The sequence below is a fragment of the Octopus bimaculoides genome, chromosome 7 (genome assembly GCF_046866305.1).
Source record: "Octopus bimaculoides isolate indiv1 chromosome 7, ASM4686630v1, whole genome shotgun sequence".
In the NCBI taxonomy this organism is placed as follows: domain Eukaryota; kingdom Metazoa; phylum Mollusca; class Cephalopoda; order Octopoda; family Octopodidae; genus Octopus; species Octopus bimaculoides.
This window is the reverse complement of record NC_142934.1, coordinates 29,773,279-29,794,731: the sequence shown is the minus strand read 5'-3', so window position 1 is coordinate 29,794,731 and position 21,453 is coordinate 29,773,279. Positions and strand designations below refer to the sequence as shown.

At 35.8% G+C, this 21,453-nt stretch overlaps 1 long non-coding RNA gene across 1 annotated transcript; it reads left to right on the top strand.

Moving 5' to 3' along the window:
• Position 1: 1 nt before the first annotated feature.
• LOC149134634 (uncharacterized) lies at positions 2-21,441 on the top strand. Its single transcript, XR_016242581.1, has 2 exons — positions 2-1,760; positions 21,354-21,441. It is a non-coding gene; the product is annotated as an uncharacterized LOC149134634 (long non-coding RNA).
• The last annotated feature ends 12 nt before the right edge of the window (positions 21,442-21,453 follow it).

Sequence of the window (21,453 nt, the reverse complement as noted above, 5' to 3'; positions counted from 1 at the left end):
CTGTTCCGGAAAATCAGTTCTCAAAACTTAAGTATTTTAAGTTGCGTGTGGTTGTCTCTAAATTACATACATAAGGCAACTATCTACTTATGTCTTCTAACAGTTTCACATTTTAATATGGATCAAAATTGTTTCGGGTCTAACGTATCTAAAATATATTTCACTTTTTTAAAAATTTATTTATGGCTGAGTCAGATGAGTTAGGGTTACGCCCATGAACTTCATGCAAGACTTCCAAAACAGCTGAGAGAAAGGGAAGAAAGATATTGAGCTATCGTCGGATTGGAAAACAATCCGAATGCTTGCTACAGAGTGAACTCCATTAAAAGCACCCAAGTGTTGGATGTGAAGGGTTAAACTAGACGACGGAGTGGGGCTACCCCAACTACCCAAGAATAGGTAGACTTTATCTGACGAGTTTCTGTGTACCCAATATCAGTTACAAGGCTTGGATCGGCACAAGGCTTGGATCGGCACAAGGCTATGATAGTAAACTTTTGTCAAAGGTGCTATGCAACTGGATTGAACCTGGAACCACGTGATTTCAAAGCAAATGCCTTAATCGTACGGTTATTATAATTCCATTCACATTTTGGAGGTGGGGAGGGGTTTGATTATTATAATATGGTTAGATAAGAAGCAGCTTTCATAAACAAGAAATAATGTTTCTATACATTTAGTATATTAGTTTATAAATTACTTATGTACAAAGTATATCTGTATTATGTTGAGAAACATTTCTGTAAAGATGTATGCAATACTTATAGCTTTACAGTATAAAAGATACAGAGAATGTTCTAGTTTAATCTGTTATGTACCATGTGTCCATTATTATTATAAGCATGATTCTACTGAGGTTGATTTTTGCCTTTCATTCTTTCAGGGTGAATGAAATAAATATCAGTTGAGCACTGGGGTTAATGTAATTGAGTTACTCCCTTCTGTGAAATTATTGGCCTTGTGCCAAATTTCAAACCATTGTAGCAGTGATTCGAAACCTAACCATCAGGTAACCTGTCAGACACCACGACTAAACCACAGTAGTTTTACGTGATCAGTCTATGAAGCAACCAATCAGCAAGAAGCTGTCGCATGATTCAGTCTTCTAGAATCTTCTTTGGGTACCCTATAAAAAGCCACTTTTGGAGCCTACACTCTTTGCAAAGTATTGAGAATGGCTGACTCATTCATATGTCTCACCTCTTACCATGCAGAATGTGGAGATAACTGAACATGTGTCTCCATTCTTGCCATACCAGATGGTCAAGACAGGTAGTGCAGATAAACGACCAAGAACCTCTATTGCCACAAAGATAGCACAATTGTTTTCAGTTATGTTGAGCAAATTGCATGTTGCTGTACAAATAGATTTCTGTAATCTCAGAGCAGTATTTCTCTCCAAGTCTGTAATTATTGCTGTTGTTAACTGTAAATGGCCAACAGTTTATCTTATGTACAACAATAAATTCTTCTATTAAATGTTGTTAGTGGTATGAATAATAATAAGAAATTTCTTTTGGTGCTTTTATAAAACATATCTATATTCCTAATATAGAGATCATCATAACCACCACTATCAGCAACTGCTGCATCACATTATGTCTGCTTCTAATCAGTATATAGTTCTGGTTAAGTTCAAAATTCAGGAATTGGCCAATGAATTTTATTCAGCATTTAAAAACACTCAGTTCAATTCAATTGAATCAGATATTTGTCATTTGGTTTATATAGCTAAAATTGAAACAATGAAATCTTCTGAGGTATGTTTTACTTTTACATTTTATATCATCATTATTTTCATTCTTCTTTCCAATTTATCAGCATTCTTTTCAGCATCTTCCAAGTAATATGTCAGTCAACTTCTATTGTATTATTGACATAATCGAGTACTTAAAACAGTAACTTTGCTGATGGCAAGTAATAGATCCTTCATATTTTTAAAGATAAATACCACAAAGTAGCTGAGATGACAGCCAGCTAAATGAAGAGGACTTAACAATAATCATTCCATCACTTTCAATATACTGTATCCCTGGTAACAACCCTTCATTTTAAAAATATTAAACCAGTTAATTGTAATAAGGTGCCACAAGGAAATAGAATTTTCTATTCTTGTCAGTTGTGGTGCTACAAAATAAAAGTGTTAGCTTGTAATGCTAAGCTAAAATCTTCTTGTAGGTAAAAAGCCTTTAAAAGATTAATGTCTCTATCTAAAGAGCAACATATCTTTCAACCTCTTAGTTGGATCTTTTTCACTGTCCAGGTTCACTGCTAGAAGCAGGCAATGTACACAAGATCCTGTGATGAAAAATCTTGCTTAGATTTGGTCAAACATCATTTGTTCCTAACATCTCATTAATTTTCTGGTTAATTTTTTTCCAGTTGTATTGATAGGATCACAAGAAATAAACACATTTCACTCCTAATTCTAATGAAATACACTGCTTATGTGTAAAAATTAATTTTGAAAAAAAATTAAGAATTTGAAAGGATTTAGTAGCATAATTAACAAATTTGTTATCTAATTACCTGATACTGCCCTTTGTCATAGGATATCAAAATGCCTGATATAACCTTTATTTACTTATTCATTTTGAAATCAAAATATCAGTGTAAATATCATTACTGTATTAACGATGACACATGGTTTCACTAGATAAACACTCAACCAAATTTGACAACTGGCACCCATGCCAACATCTCCTTCATTGTACACTAAACTCTGCTTGCGAAGACCTTTTGGGGCAAGTGAAAGTGAAATTGTGATGGCACCTGTACCAGTGGAGCACTAAGAGCACTGTCCAAGCGTGATCATTGCCAGAGCAGCTGTCTGGCTTCTGTGCCAGTGGCATGTAAATAGCACCATTTGAGCATGATCGTTACCAGCATCGCCTTACTGGCACTTGTGCCAGTGGTACGTGAAAAGACATTTGAGTGAGGTCGTTGCCAGTGCCGCTGGACTGGCTCCTGTGCAGGTGGCACGTAAAATACACCATTTTGAGCGAGGCCATTGCCAGTACTGCCTGACTGGCCCTTGTGCCGGTGGCACGTAAAAGCACCCACTACACTCTTGGAGTGGTTGGCGCTAGGAAGGGCATCCAGCTGTAGAAACTCTGCCAAATCAGATTGGAGCCTGATGTAGCCATTTGGTTTGTCAGTCCTCAGTCAAATCATCCAACCCATGCTAGCATGAAAAGCGGACGTTAAATGATGATGATGATGATTTAAAATTGTATCTAGCCACCTTAATTATTTTGTATATATGTATGTGTGTATACACACACACACACACACACACACACACATATGCAGGTGTGGTTGTGTGGTAAGAAGTTTGCTTCCCAACCACATGACTTCAGGTTCAGTTCCACTGTGTAGCACTTTGGGCAAGTGTCATTTTCTGTAGCTATTGGTAGATGGAAATTGAAAGAAGCCTGTTGTATCATCATCATCATCGTTTAACGTCCGCTTTCCATGCTAGCATGGGTTGGACGATTTGACTGAGGACTGGTGAAACCGGATGGCAACACCAGGCTCCAATCTAATTTGGCAGAGTTTCTACAGCTGGATGCCCTTCCTAACGCTAACCACTCAGAGAGTGTAGTGGGTGCTTTTATGTGTCACCCGCACGAAAACGGCCACGCTCGAAATGGTGTCTTTTATGTGCCACCCGCACAAGCCAGTCCAGGGGCACTGGCAACGATCTTACTTGGCTTGCCAGGTCTTCTCACGCACAGCACATTTCCAAAGGTCTCGGTCAGTAGTCATCGCCTCGGTGAGGCCCAATGTACGAAGGTCTTGCCTCACCACCTCAGCCCAGGTCTTCCTGGGCCTACCTCTTCCACGGGTTCCCTCAACTGTTAGGGTGTGGCACTTTTTCACGCAGCTATCCTCATCCATTCTCACCACATGTCCATACCAGCGCAATCGTCTCTCTTGCACGCCACAACTGATGCTTCTAATGTTCAGCTTTTCTCTCAAGATACTTACACTCTGACGGGTATTCACATTGACATTACACATCCAACGGAGCATACTGGCTTCATTCCTTGCGAGCTTACGTATGTCCTCAGCAGTTACAGCCCATGTTTCACTGCCATGTAGCATGGCTGTTCGTACGCATGCGTCATACAGTCTGCCTTTTACTCTGAGTGAGAGTCCCTTTGTCGCCAGCAGGGGTAAGAGCTCTCTAAACTTTGCCCAGGCTATTCTTATTCTATTTGCCCAGGCTCACCACTACTGCTTGACAACCAGTGTTGGTGTGTTTATGTTCCCATAACTTAGCAGTTCAGCAAAGAGACTGATAGAAGAAGTACCTAACTTAAAAAAAAAGAAAGTAAGTACTGGGGTCATTTCATTCAACTAAAAAAAAAATTCAAGGTAGTACCCCAGCATGGTTGTGGTCTGATGACTGAAACAAGTAAAAGTGATAATATATATGTGTGTGTGTGTTTATTTATGTACACACACAGATGCATGTATGTATTCAAACTTAAATTTCACTCTCGGATATAAACCCAAGAATTTAATCAATTAGTTGATGTTAGTTAAATTAATCTCGAGTCTATAGATTTGACAGTGGAGGCGCAATGGCCTAGAGGTTAGGGCAATGGACTCGCGGTCATAGGATCGCGGTTTCGATTCCCAGACTGCACATTGTGAGTGTTTATTGAGCGAAAACACCTAAAGCTCCATGGTGGCGAACCCTGCTGTACTCTTCCACCACAACTTTCTCTCACTTTTTCTTCCTGTTTCTGTTGTACCTGTATTTCAAAGGGCCAGCCTTGTCACACTATGAGTCACGCTGAATTTCACTGATAACTACGTTAACGGTACACGTGTCTGTGGAGTGCTCAGCCACTTGCACGTTAATTTCACGAGCAGGCTGTTCCATTGATCGGATCAACTGAAACCCTCGACGTCGTAAGCGACGGAGTGCCAACAACAACAATAGATTTGACATCTCCTTTAAGTTTCTGTAACATCCAGCCGATAACAAATAATTCTTTCTCTGTACAGGACACTAGTTTCTCATATGTAACTTTCCTGTTCTGTTACCTAAGTGAACACATAAAATGTCAACATGTTATTTGAACTTCTAACCCAGTTATTTTGTAGAACTATTGTGAGCTGATGCTGCTCAAGCTATTAACATCTGTTATCATTGTTAAGTGATCATTGTTCATCATCTTCTACTATAATCCCAGGTCAACCAAAGCCCGTGAGTGGATAGGGTAGATGGAAACTGAAAGAAGCCCATCGTATGTGATACATGTATATGTAAGTATGTGTGTATGATGGTTGTAAATGAGCAGCATTACCATACAAGCAATGTTGTTTATTTCCAGTCTTCTAATGAAAAGCATGTCTGGCCACGAGGAAATATTACTTTGCTTGGAAACAGGTGAGGATTGGTGACAGGAAGGGCATCCATCTGTGGAAAATCTACCTTAACAATTTCCATCTGGCCCATGCAAGCATGGAAAAGTAGATGTTAAATAAGGATGATAATGATGAATAATTTAGTAAAATTTAATTTGTCATTATTAAGTGGAGTTTGGAACATAAATTAGCATGAGAGTTTGATGGAAGGTTATAACTTAGATCATTTTGAACCAAGGGCAATTTGTCTGTCCCCTCCAGTTTCAATTCTCAAAGCCCCGTTCCCCCAACTATGAGAAACATTTGAGCTACATAGTTTATAGCTATGAACTATCACTGTTCTAACTATTCACAGTCAAAGAGATAGGCCAGTATGAACTTAGTAGCTTGGCAGTGGACACAGTATTAATTTTGTATATTAATTGCCAAATACTCTCTTGAAAATCATATGTTGAATGAAGTGAAGCTTTATGTATCTAGGTAGCATGGTGTTCACTACATCAAGTACAGAGGAAGATGTCAAAACAAGACTTGGACATGTGATTAAACCTTCAACATTTTAAAGCCTGTTTATGAAGCAAATAACTCCACCAAGCCCAGTTGAGAAAGAAGGAGAATGGTAGGGTGGGTTAAGGTAATGCACAATCAATTTTCTGCAGTTCTACTGAAACGCCAACAACCTCTCCTGGTAAGGAGAGATAGTCCTCAGACATTGCATATGAAGCAACATAGTGGAAACTGAAAGGAAACTACAAAGTAGAACAACCTTCTCTCACCAAGGAAAACAACATGGAGTAGGTTCATTAAAAGTGATGCACCTAGCTAACACCTAGGTAACAAATGCAATCCAGTGTCAAAGATCAAGACAGATGGAGACCTCTTTTTGCTACCCTGTGTTCTTCATGGAGTCAAAGGACTTAAGAAAGAAGACAACAAGCAAATCCTCTGTTCAGATATATTTAGTAGAGAATTTTCAATAGCAACATCAAATCCATTTAGCTCAGTCATGTCAAACTAACACAAATATAAAACTGCCAATGGTACTTATCTCTTTTCCAGTACATTATATCAAGATTGAATACTTGTTAATATTGTCATTATAATTGTTAATGTCTACTTTTCCATGCTTGCATAGATAGATCAGATGGAATTCATTGAGGTAGATTTTCTATGGACAGATCCCCTTCCTGTCACCAACCTTCACTTGCTTCCAAGCAAGATATCTTCTTATCCATTGCTGAACATATCTCCATGGAAGATTGTAAATGAACACCACTTGTGTGATGGTGACACATGTTTACAACTACCACACAATGTCAAGATGAGAAGACACTTACACACATTATACATTGTCTGGGCATACCTGCACATAGTTTGCATGCTATATGCATGTAAGTTGTGGACTGGCTATATGATTCATCTCTGATCCTGTTCAGGTATGTGATGTTGATAAGCCACAAAAATGGTGAAACATCAAGGTCTGTCACTCTTGAATGGGATTAGAGGTGAGTTATCTCACTTGACCATAAATTTCAGGTGTTTTAACACCTGGCACTTTGAGAGAGTATTCTCCACCATGCCAAATCACAGTCTACTGGCAAATACATGGAGCATATATGTTAAGTGCATGTGGTTGATAATATATATATTATATGACATACTCTTTACTTTACATACACATGCATATATATGATGGGCTTCTTTCTGTTTCTGGTTATCAAATCCATTCACAAGGCTTTGATCAACCCAGGGATATAGTAGAAGACACTTACCCAAGGTGCCATGTAGGGAGACTGAATCTCAAGCTACATGGCTGGAAAGCAGACTTCTTAACCATACAGCCATTGTATGATTAATCTTTATATCTTTACTTATCATTATTGAAAGTGGTGTGTTGGTAGAAACATCTTGCAGCATTTTTGTCTTGAGTACATTCTTTGTTGAAGTGTACAACAAAGGTAACTAATTACCAGTAATATGTTGTATTCAATTGAATTAGCAACATGACTGAAATCCTTTCAGAACAGAATCACAACTAAGTTGTCTTAAAAAAATATATAGCAGTAATCTGATAGTGTTTCAACCTAGCAATCATATACAAATTATATATAGATTCAGAGTTGCATAACAGGTTTCTTTTTTATTGCGTATGAAGTGTTTTATTTTAGAGAATGCAAAAATGGAATATTGTGACATTCTATTTCAAGTTATGAGAGCTTTAACCTTTTTGATACCAACCCACCTGAGACTGCTCCTGGTTGTCACAAACTTCCTCTTTTAATATGATCTAAATTAAAACGTTACATCAAATAACATTTCAGGCTAATTTATGTGCCAAACATTACTTTAAGCCTTTAGCATTCAGATTACTTTGTCAAATGTAATGCTTATTTATTCACATTTAAAAAAATTAATCTTGTATTACCTTGTAGCTTTGAAATTTCAAAGATGTGATTGTTTATTTTTAGAATGACATTGCAGGGTAGGTGTGGGAGGCTAGATCTGGCCAGTTTGGGCTGGATGTGGTCTGTTTAAATGCTAAAGGGTTAATAAAAAAAATATATTTTTCAAATTCTACATTATTTTCATAATGGAAACAAAGGTAGTATTTTTCAACAAAATGGTACAAATAATAAATGAAGTCAAATAGCTCTGACCAGCACTCAAACTCATATCACATATTTAACTTGCCAGGAGTTTATTTCTCACTCTTTAGTGCTCACTGTACACCATAGATCTGTCCAAAAAGAAACTGAACTCTTAAAATAATACCTTCAACCAGTTGGTGCAGCATGTTTACAACTAGGGTACAGTGGATGGGTACCCTTTACCTTCATTTCAGTATTAGCCAATTTCAGTTAGTCTTTGATCTACACATGCAGAGTGAATGTATATTTCATGTATTTGATGATTTGTCTGAAGCTGAAAAAGGAAGGATTTGGAAGAGCAATGTGTTTGCATGAAATTCCGCTTCAAATTGGGAAAACCTTAATGAAAACTTTTCTAATGACGCAACATACTCAAGGGGAGGACTGTTTGAGCTGTACCCAATATCATAAGTGGTACCAGCATTTCAACATCAGAACAACCACCAGAGATGATTCCATATTGGGACAACCTTCCACAACAATGGAAAATCAGATTGTGAAAGTGTGTGCCATGTTCCATGAAAATCATAGCCTGGCTATCCATGAGGTTTCTAAGAAATATAGTGTTGTCTATTTCTTTTGGAAAAATGGGAATGTGCCACATGATTTTAAAACAAAATTTGAAGCTGCATAATGTTGCATCTGCTATCAGATGAAAAAAAGAAAATGAAATGATTAACTGACAGGAGCTACTTGATTGTTCAAATGCTGATGATTCTGCAAAATGCTAAAAAAAAATAGCCACTGGTGCATGACTACTATGTCAAAACAAAAAAAAAACACAAGTATAAAGTTATGATGTTAATCAAAACACAGTTGTCACAATGCATGAAATCATCATCACCAGGATCAAAAGAAGCCTATTAGAGCCACTCAGTTGAGAAAATGATAACTTTTTTTCTGGGCAGGGCATCATACATTATGGGTTTGTTCCACATAGACAAAAAAGAAATTTACTTGGTTGACATGAGACATTTGAAAAAAGCACTGTAAAGGAAGACACCTGAGGCATGGACAAACAGAAGATTAATGGTATGCCTCAAGAACAGAACAGTTTACAGGTTGCTCTTTTTCCATGATTTTTGGACAAAGTAAGACATGACTCGATCTTTAGCTGCCCAATTCTCCAAATTTGATCCCAAAGTTGAAATCCTTCCTGTAAGGTTACCAATTTCAGAGGCTAGAAGAGATTGATGAAAATGTGTTCCAAAACAGGAAAAAAATCTCTTCTAGCCTCCAACACTTCTGAGTAGACAGCAGCCTTGTGAAAAAAAGTGAGGAGACATGACATCTTCCCTTTTGACAACTCTCAGAACTATAACTGCTGCTGGGAACTTAGCATGCATGACAACTGGCCTCTGAAATTGGTAACCTTACAGGAAGGATTTCAACTTTGGGATCAAATTATATTTGAATGAGATAGGTCTCTTAAAAACATTTGTGCTCTTTGGTTAAGAAACTTGCATGCCAATCATATAGTCTCCAGTTCAGTAGTACCACTGCAAGGTATCTTGGGCAAGTGTTCTCTACTATATCCTTGGGCCAACCAAAGCTTTGTGAATGAATATGGTAGACAGAAATTGAAAGGAGCCAGTGATATATGTATATATATAGGGGTATCTTATCCTGTTCAGGCTATATTATTAGCATTATCCTGCGTTTGAGAATTTAAAATCACTTCTTTAATTTTCTAAGACATCTCAGCGTTTCTAAAAGCAAACTTTGTTTGTTTGTTTACGTTCATCGTAATTTGAATTTAATATATATATATATGTTGAACTGTTAATTCATACACATTTTTCTCTCTCAATTCTTTCTGACAAAAAGCTTATACTTGAAATGCCAAAGACTTTTCCATTCTTCTTGAGCATTAAACTAATGCACCTGCTTGTTGTTCCTTTACCTTTTTTTGTCTTTTGTTTTCTGTAAATTTGAATGACACACACACACACACATATATATATGGATAGATAGTTGGAGAGGTATATATATACAAACACACAGAGGGTGCATCAGTTTTTGGAGGACACTTCTTTCAAGAGCTCTAACTTCCTTCTAACTTTTTTCGCTTACCTTACTTTTCAAATAAATAATTTCAGACATCAGGTTGACTCAGCAAATGAAAAGACACACTATAATTATTACCTTAAAAGCGCAGCATTGTGATACAGAGATAGCTCATTTTCTGAAAGTTGCTTGATCTTTTGCTGTCAAAGTTGGAAGCTGCTGATTAGGATCCAACATCAGCAGCTAAGCACAAAATGCATGCCAGGATTCTAGTACCATTAGAACACTTTTACATTGCACACAAAATCTAAGAAATAAGAAAAACCCTGGAAAGTCAATCAGAGCCATTCTATAGCTTCATAATGCACCACCAGAAGAGTTGTGCATGAGGACATCAGGTACAAGTCACACGTTAGTTTATGTTGGATGTGACAAGAAAGGATCATTCGATCTATGCAAAATGCTTGCTAAAGAAGTTAAAATAGTAAGAGGCTGGAATGCTTTGGTTTTTCTCTGATGGGAAAAAACTTTGATCAGGACCAAAAGGTAAACTGAAGGAATAACAGATGGTTGTGTAGAGACTTGAATGAGATTCTAGTTGTCATGCATGCTAAGTTCCTAGCAGCAGTGATAGTTCTGAGAGTTGTCAACAGGGAAGATGTTATGTCTCCTCACTTTTTTTCACAAGGTTGCTGTCTACTCAGAAGTGTTGGAGAAAGTTGTGAGGTCCTGGATAGACAGAGTATGCAACAGAAGATCATGTTTTTCAACAAGACCCTGTGCCATTTCATAAGGCTAGGACAACCCAAGCGTGGATGCATGCCAATCTCCATGATCATGTTCTCCCAGACACATGGCCTCCTAACTCAACAGACCTCAATCCACTGCATCACTATGTATGGGGTGTAGTTGAGAGCGAGGTCAGCGAATACCCCCATAACATCATACAATCTCTCAAGTCAACCATAACCAGCACTATGTCCAAAATTGATAAAGATCATCTGATTTGGACATTTCAACATTTCCAGCTGCATATTGAAGCAGCCGTTGTTGCTAATGATGGATTCACTGAACAGATGTAATAAAAGAATTCTCAAGATTATTTGTACCAATTTGTTTTCAAGTACAGCTATCCATCTTTTTGTAAATTCATACAAATAACCACAAAAACTGACACACACTGAATATATATGAGTGATAGATGGCAGGAAGCTGAATTGAATGCTAGAATTGCAGATGTTGTCACAGTAGTGTGCTAGATCCAGCATTTGTTCTTCAGAAGTAGAGAGGTTGGCAAAAAAAAAAAACAAACCTACTATTTTCTATTTGGTTTTCATTTCTATCCTCACCTATGGTTATGAATTTTGGGTAAAAGAATATGATCAGGAAAACAAGTGGCTGGAATGGGGGTCCTCCAAAAGGTCTCTGGAGTAATGTTACTTGACAGGATGTGCAGCTCAGGGAGTCTCTCTAGGTCAAGCTGCCACTCCTCTGCATTGACAGGTCACAACTCCATTACTGCAGACATGTGATTAGAATGTTACAGGAAAGAAGAGCAAGACAGATTCTTTAAGCCAAGCTGACTTAGGAATAAATCAGAAACAAGTTGGTTGGGTAATATCCATAGACTCAGTTGGTAGTGCTTGGCAATCCAGCTGAAAAATCTGGTGATGGCTTGCTTCTGATAGGACCCTATGGAGGAAGTGCCCGAGGACTGTGCACCTACATCCCTACAATAAATAGTGGGTAGAGAAGATTGATAAAGGGATAGATTTGTATGTATATATGTGCGTATCCTTGTCTTAATAGCATGTGATGGTTGTAAAGGAGCATCACTATTATACAAGTGATGTTTATTACCTTACCTGGAAATAGGTGAGGGTTGACAAAAGGAAGAGCATCTGAATTTAGAAAAACTGTCTCAATGGATTCTGTCAGACCCATGCAAGCATGGGAAAGTGGATGCTAACCCTTTAGCATTTAAACCAGCCATATCAGACCCAAATATTCTGATTTATGTCCACATCGTCCACATCTGGTCTCTCATACCTACCCTGCAATGACATTCTAAAAATTTACAATTACATCATCAAAATCTTGAAGCTACGACATAATGCATGATTAATACAAAACAATGAGAATAAATAAGCATAACATTTTACAGAGTAATCTGAATCCTAAAGGGTTAAATGATGGTGATGTGCAGTCTCTTTTTGGACAGATCACTTATTCCAAATTAAGAAAAAAGAAAAAACATGAACATTTGTGGTATCCTGATTTATTTTAAATTTTCTTTTTTATACATATTTTACATCTTGTAGTACATCACATTTTCCATAAATATTGTCATTTTTTTGAAATTTATAGCAAGAATACTTTTTATTAATAATTAATACTTTCAACTGCAAGATTGTATAAACAATTTAAAGACTTGACACCAAACAACAGAAGCAGTACCTTAGCCTTCCCCCAAAACCAGTCAAAATTAATTTGGTTTGTTGCTCTGTGTGTTTGTGTGTGTGTGTGTGTGTGTGCATATATCTACATCTATATATGATCGGGGAAGAGCAGGACTTAGTCAGATTGTGAACAAAACTGTAAAAGTTCAAGCAGAAAAATATATTTAGAGCAATATTGTCATGTCTATTTTTTTCTTCTTTTTTTGCATGCAAAATAAAAAGACTTAGACATGATTGCTTGCTATGATTTATTACACACTCACCTGTGTGTTGGTACAATAACAGTGAGTTGTTTGTTCAGCCAATATGGTCATTTTTTTATGATTCAGTACATAACCTAACAAATTGGCTGCAATTAATTGTTAAACATATTCACTCTAACATAGAGTAGAACTTGTTTTATTTTTACTCGAGCCCAAGGAGACATTTCTGTTATTCTACCTGCAATATTAGTTATTGCATTATGTGCCAAGGCATCCATTCTCTCAAGTAGGAACTGTAGATTTAGAATAGATAAGCAAGGTTGAGAATAGTGGTAAATTGGAAGTTGCTTAAAATGGCTTTTAGAGATAAAGTTTTTAATGGAAATTTTTGTCCAATCAGAATGGAAGAATATAAGAATGGTATCAGAGATTCAAAAGACAAATGGGCAAACATGCATAAAAGTATGAAAGTAAACGATGAGTGAAACAAAGTTATAAAAAATTTCTTCAGTAAACTTTATAATAATACAAAGATAATCTTTAAAAGCCAAAAAAAGGAAAGAAGGTTGTCTTATTGTGGAGAGAAACATTGTTAGATATATCTATAATTCTCTAACAAGCTAATTAATGAAATGTAACAGCTTCATTCAAGCTTATATAATTTTACTGGTCCATAGCAACTGAAAGCCCAGTTCACCGAGCTGTAAATAGATACCACATCATGGTATAGTCTCACAGCTGTAAGCAGAGGGAATATTGTACGTAAAAATAACAATTTTTTGTTGGTTTACAGTGCAGTCTTCAACTCTTTCTTGTGGGTATGTCAGAGGAGTGTCATATACCTACCACAGTGTATTATAGCATAAATCATCTACAGGCAGGAAAATGGAAGAGGTGTGGATCTCTTAAATTTATGGAAGCATAGACTGGAAAGATCTGTAGATTGCAGAAATTACTGCATTTAATCCTAAACAATAACAGGACTCGGAAAAATTGCATTATGGCTGCCAGTTTTAGAGAATTAAATTAAAATGAATAATAAAATTATATTGGGAAATAAATCTATTAACTCTATGCCAGGTAAAAGATACTGCTCTGTCAAGATAAACATTACATTTTCATAGTTTCTATGGTAGAGAGCCCAAAACACATCTCACAACACTACAACAGTGATTTTTCCATGATCTTACAAAAGATTGGTCAGAAATCTAAACTAAAAGAAAAAAAAAAAAAAAAAACCCATAAAATGAAATGATCACTGAAATGGCTAATAAAAAATTTTTTTAGAAGTCCTTTTAGTTATGGAAACAGCCATCAGTCACATCTATTTGAGACACATCTCATATTGATAACTGTTATAAACTTTACTATGCTGAGAGAGAGAGATTTAAACTGACAAGCTACCTATTATAGCTGATGAACTTCCTTGCCAAGTGAACCAGCTAATTTGCAGTTTATTAAATTCTAATGATAAGCCTGTACACATTTGAAACCTTAGAAGTGCAGGTATGGCTGTGAGGATAAGGAGTTTGCTTACAATTGCTTGGATTTTAGGTTCAGTTCCACTCTGGGCAAGTGTCTTCTGCTATAGCCTTGGATAGACTAAAGCTTTGCAAATGGATTTGGTAGATGGAAACTGAAAGAAACCCATCATATATACATATACATATATATGATGCATCTATCATGCAATGTCAAGACAAGGAGAGAGAGACACACATACACAAATATCTCTCTCCTTGTCTTGACATTGAATGATGATAGCTGCATCACCATCATGTCAGTGGTGTATTTCATTTCTAATCTTCCAGGAAATGCATGTCCTGCCATGGACAAATATTACTTTACTTAGGGTTGACAACAGGAAGGGCATTCAACCATACCAAAATTTGCTTCAATGAATTTCATCTGAGCTATGCAAGCATGAAAAAGTGGTTGTTAAAATGATGATGTTTTCATACATTAACAATTCAAGTACAATGTCATCCTTACTTTGTATTATATTAACATCAATGTATATCACTTTCATACAAAACCAGGTAGTTAGGTAGCAACACTTAATTTACCACAGTAAAAGATTAACAACAATCATAACAATTAAGTGAGGGCAACAGCTATGCTACTTTTACTAAATGAAACTGAGCAACAAGATAGTAAGCATACTTAATCAGCCTACTATATGCTGAGAATGTTACAATCAGATGTCAGACAATTAGCATTTGTTGGCAATATTTGGTTCTTTAATCTTGCAAATGACAACCTAGTGCACTCTAAAATGGTTGGCATTAGGAAGAGTGTCCAGCTGTGGAAACTATACCAAAAAAATGAGACACTGGAGTAAGACATAGCCCTCTGATCTGTTGGATCCTATCTGACTGCTCAACTCATGCCAGCATGAAAAGTGGACATAAAAATGATACCGATGATGATGATAAGACTTTCACATTGATTTTCAACAGTTTAACCAATTTTGATAACGTTTAACAATATACAGTTTAGTTACTTCCCAGTTAATTTGTCACAAACTAACACTGAACATTTAATGGACCATATTAGGTGTACACTGTACATGATACATTCTTTTCCAATCAACGGGAGTTGTTTGATTTTGCCACCAATGTTTCACTAAATATAAGTATCACAATTTTTACATATACTTTCAAGTGCCTGTCTTTTAGCAGAGTATATTAATATTATTCTCTATTTTAGGAAAGAATAACTCATTATATACAACATCAATTCATATAATGTCTATCACTCATCTCTAACTTTAGACCATTAATGTAAAATTTTGGGGGAGGGTCCAGTGAATTACATCAACCCCAGTGTTCAACTAGTACTCATTTTATCAACCCCGAAAGGATGAAAGGCAAAGTTGACCCCAGAACACAGAGATGGACGAAATGCTGCAATGCATTTCACCCAGTATGTTAACAATTTTGCCAGCTCATTGCCTTAATGATAATTATTATTATTATTATACCTAACATAAAATTTGAGGTAGTGAATATAGTCAAGTGAATTGCTCATTAGTTGACTGCTACCTATTTTATTTATTGACTTTCTTCTTCATAAAATAAAGTTCTTATTTATTTTCTTGTTTCTCAGATCTTGCTAGATGCAGATCTCTTAGTTTAATAAAGACATGCCAACCAGCTTTAATTAATGTACATTAAAAGTAATTTGCTACAAAGAAAATAGTCAAATCTTCAACATCATCTTTTTAAGCATAGTTTTCCATATTGTTTTGAGTTAGATCAGATTTCAAAACTGTATGATTGGATATATATCCAATTATACTGGCAATTTCTAATTTGCTACCTGTTTCAATGTCACACAACTAACATGAAATCTTCCTTTTAACTGTGTGTGTGTGTGTGTGTGTGTGTGTGTCTCTCTCTCTCTCTCTCTCTCTCTCTCTCTCTCTCTCTCTCTATATATATATATATATATATATATATATATATATATATATATATATATATCTATATCTATATATATAAAAATGAGAATGTGTGTCTGTCTGTGTGAATCCCTAAAACTCGAGAACTACGCAACCAATTTCATTCAAATTTTACACATGCCTTACTTAGGGTTCCCGTTGTGTTTTAGTCAAAAAAAATTATTAACTTCTTGCAGAGTTCGAGCACACGGCAACATATCTCCTCCACTATTTAAGTATTACGTGTCAAAAGTGAAACAAAAACACTCATGTCAAATACTTTCACTTTAAAAATGAAACTATTCCACTAACTGAAACAATCACATTTCGATACTGTAGTGACAGATACTTTCAAAGAGAGAGAAAGAGAGAGAGAGAGAGAGAGATGTATATGTATACATATACATGTACACCATTTCGATACTGTAATGACAGATACTTTCAGAGAGAGAGAGAGAGAGAGAAAGAGAGAGATGTATTCTTTTATTCTTTTATTCTTTTATTTGTTTCAGTCATTTGACTGCGGCCATGCTGGAGCACCGCCTTTAGTCGAGCAAATCGACCCCGGGACTTATTCTTTGTAAGCCTAGTACTTATTCTATCGGTAACTTTTGCCGAACCGCTAAGTTACGGGGACATAAACACACCAGCATCGGTTGTCAAGCAATGCTCGGGGGACAAACACAGACACACAAACACACACACATACATATATATATATATACATATATACGACGAGCTTCTTTCAGTTTCCGTCTACCAAATCCACTCACAAGGCTTTGGTCGGCCCGAGACTATAGTAGAAGACACTTGCCCAAGGTGCCACGCAGTGGGACTGAACCCGGAACCATGTGGTTGGTAAGCAAGCTACTTACCACACAGCCACTCCTGCGCCTATATGTATACATATAGATGTACATGTATATGTATATATATATAGATCTATACATACATGTATATGTATACATATGTGTAGATGTATATATATATATATAGATGTACATGTAATATGTACACATATATACATATATACATGCATACAGATATCTATACATATATACACCCATCACACACACATACACATGCACACAAAAACACACATTAGTCATTTGTTTTCTTATCCAAAACTACGTCAAAAGTACTGAATGGATCTTTATGAAATTTGGAAATTATATTCTTTGCATAACGGCCATAACTCCCATGAAAATTCATATATTTTTGATGTTGATGAAATTTTAACCCGAACATAACAGATGAGCATTATTTAGAAAATGATGTCACACGTTATCGAGGCTACCATTCTTTCTGGATGTGCAAAAGGGGATGACGTCTTTATTACAAGAATTCCTCTTACTCCATCAGGAGCAGACATTCCTTTTACATTCAGAAGACTACAATTCCCCCTCCGTGTGACTTTTGCCATGTCCATAAACAAATATCAGGGTCAAACACTGTCTGTAGCTGGTCTTCTCTTGGAAGAGCCCTGCTTCTCACATGTATGTTGGCTGCTCAAGAGTGGGCAGCAACAAAAAACCTATTTGTATATGCTCCACAAGGGAAAACAAGGAACATAGTTTACAATGAGGTGTTATAATTACAACAGCAAGAAAGTATGTACACGATCACGTTCTTTTACGAAACTTCATTGACTTTCATATATTTATATTGATATACATATATATACGTGTGTTTGGGTGCGTGTGTGTATATACATCTCTATATATAAAGATGATGCGTAGTCTAGACGGCGTTTTTAGATTTCATTATTCTCTTTAACCCGGGCAACGCCGGGTATTTCTGCTAGTATATATATATATATATATATATATATATATATATATACATACACACACACGTATAGAGGCAATTATGCGGATACACAAATTAGATATGTTAAATATAACAGTTTGAGTATGAAATACAAAGTATGTATGTAAACGTGCAAAATGAGAAAGTAAAAAAACAGGAAGACTTTCAGATAATGAATATTTAAGTATAAATATATAGATATTTATATTAATAGATCCAATTTACACAGAGTACAACCGACAGAGAAAAATTAAAGGGGAGGTAAAAATCATGTTATAATTTTTGTCATTTGTGCTCTGTGTAAGTTGGATCTATTATTATAAATAACTATATATTTATACTTTAAATATTTGCTATCTGATACCCTTCGTTTTTTGCCAAACTGTTATATTTAACATATCTAATTTGTTAATCTGCATAGCTGCTTCCATATCTGCTCAACTTGATCCCACTTTTAGCCATTCTTTACCTCATGGAATCGATCCCCTGTAAAGACATCGGAGTCTAAGGTTGAATCATTTGAGCACTACTATGTATCTTCTATAATGAGAATTTCTGGATCTCATCTGTTGACTATATATATATATATATATATACAGGGTGCATAAGATATTTGAGGACAGATTTATGTTTATTAAAACAGATATATAATAACAGATAATAACTTTATTTATCAAAAAATGCTATGAGGATAAAAATAAACCTTTTCTATAATATTATACAATAAAACCACCTTCAGCTCCAACAACTGCTTCTAATGAGATCTAAATCATCTACATGCTCATATCAAGTGGTTCTGGTTCATTTTGGACATTACTCTGACTATGGCAGCTTTCAAAGAATCTTTGGTGCTATGGGTGTCTTCATTGACCTCTCTCTCAACAACACTCCACATGTAATATTCCAATGGATTGAGATCTGGGGAATTAGGAGGCCAAATGTTAGGGGTTATGTGATCAAGAAAATTTTCAACCATCCATTCCTGTGTTACTAGAGCCATGGGTGACAGTGCAGAGTTTTACTGAAATACATATGGCCTTCCATTGCATACACTGTCTATCCAGGTCTTAACAATTGTTTCCAGAACCTCAATGTAGGTGGCAGAGTTAACTCTCAGGATTTGTGGAAAGAAGTAAGGAGGCATCACATGTCCTTCATTGCTGACAACCCCTAAAACCATGACAGTTGCAGGAAATTTTGTATGCATGACACTTGGAACTTCAGAAGGGTCTGCACATAACCATCTGTCATTTCTTCTGTTAACTTTTTGATCTTGGTTGAAGTTTTTCTCGTTTGAGAAAAATCAAATCAAATCTTCTGCTGGATTTTTCAGTTTGTTTAAGAACCTTTTTGATCTGATGTAGTGATTTTCTTTTACTTTTCTGACAAATTGACCTTTCCTCATCCATATAAGACTTATATCTGATGTCTTTGGGGACAACATTTCTGACTGTTCCTTCTGACACATGGAGATCTTTTGTAATTGACCTCATGGACTTTCTGGGATTGTAATCGATGGTCTGTTGAACTTGCTGGATAAATTTAAGTGTTCTGATGATTTCAGAGCATTTAGAATGCTTTTTAAGCTTTGATACTGGTGATATGTTTCCATCTCCAGTCTCTAGCTCCTTACAAACTTTGTAGACAAAAGATCTGGCAACTTTTAAAAATCAAGGTATTTCTAAATCCCTATGCTCAGCCTTTATAACCACAATAACTGCATACCTTTTCATTTCTTGAGTAAATGGAGGGTCTGCCATTATTATTTTCTGAAACAAAGATTATACAGAGTTAGCAAAAAATGCAGCAATGACCCAAAAAAGGGATGTCCTCAAATATCTTATGCAACCTGTATATACATACAAATACATATAAAAACCCTGACTCCAATACAATCATGTTCAACACCACAGTTGTACATATCAGACAGTTCAACATTCAAATATACCGGTGATAGATGGACAGTTAAACCTTCTTATATTAACCTGTCTAAGACTGTCCCCGGTTTTATGATATAAGCTTACATTTTTAAAAAGATCCAAATTAAAGCCTTCCTTCAAGATTTTCCAAGCACTAGACAAAGTTATTTCACTAAAATCTTCAATATATTCAAAATTAACTGAAAGATATTTCAAAAGAAATATAGTAACAAAAGGTTAAACTATGGTCCTGACTGCACTGGAGCTAGATGAACCCCACCTGGGCAAAAGTCATTTGGTTACTGGAAATGCATGTTTTTCTTGGTGTTATAATGTGTTAATGTTCATTTTTTCCACACTTGAATGGGTCAGACAAAATTTGTTGAGGCAGAATTTCTAAGGTTGGATGTCCTTCCTGTCACCAACCCTCACCTCTCTCCATGGCTATGCAAGTTTTCTACAGAGGACTGGAAACACACACACACATAACAGGCTTCTTTCATTTCCTGTCTACAAAATCCACTCACACGGTTTTAGTTGGCTGGGGTTATAGTAGAAGACACTTTCATCAGGTGCCACAGTGGAACTAAACTCCAAATCACATGGCTGGGAAACAAGCTTCTTAACCACACAGCTATGCTTGCACCTAATTCTACTGTTCATTTAGACTGAATACACAAACAACAAATCAGTTTATTCATATATCCCATAGTGTGCTGCAAGGTTTTTCTTGTGCACCTTTGACCAATGTATCTTTTTCATAGACAAACGGTTTAACACTAAAAGACATATTGATTGTTTTGAACTTATTCCTTGCTGTTCACTTCTCATAACCAATACACAAGATATATCTAAAACTGAAATATCAATAATAATACAAAGTGCAAATAAATATTACAAATATCATATTTGTTAATTCTATTGGTTATATATATATTAAATATATAGTAATATACATGTATATATAACTATATATTAGAAGAGCTATAAACAGACATACCCTTTTAATACAGTATGCATACTTTTATATAAAATAAAACCAGTACACTAACGGAATATAATGTGACAGTCTTGAATTTTTACTAGGTGGTCTACACTGAAGAGGTTCAAGGATTAAATTTCCAAAAGCTGAAACTCAGCATAATCTTTCATAGTTGTGCTTTTGAATGTAGTAATTCTTTCCGTTTCCTCGCCTCCTGTTATTTCTGTTATCTTGGTGCTTTAATTAAGACTTTTAGCTCTTATTTCTAGCAGGTTGATGCTTTTCTACATCCTTATGCTTCATGCTGATTTGCAATTTATAGCTAAATAATGCTTTTTGCCTGCGAACCACCTATGTTGATACTGTTGATACCATCAATTTTTAATTTTATCCACAGATGATATTAACAATAGTGACATCTTATTTCAAACCTTAGTGCTTGAATATTTTGTTTATATATATATATATATATATATATATATATATCTTTTATTTGTTTCAGGTATTTGACTGCGGCCATGCTGGAGCACCAACTTTTAGTTGCACAAATCAACCCCAGGACTTATTCTCTATAAACCTAGTATTTATTCTATCGGTCTCTT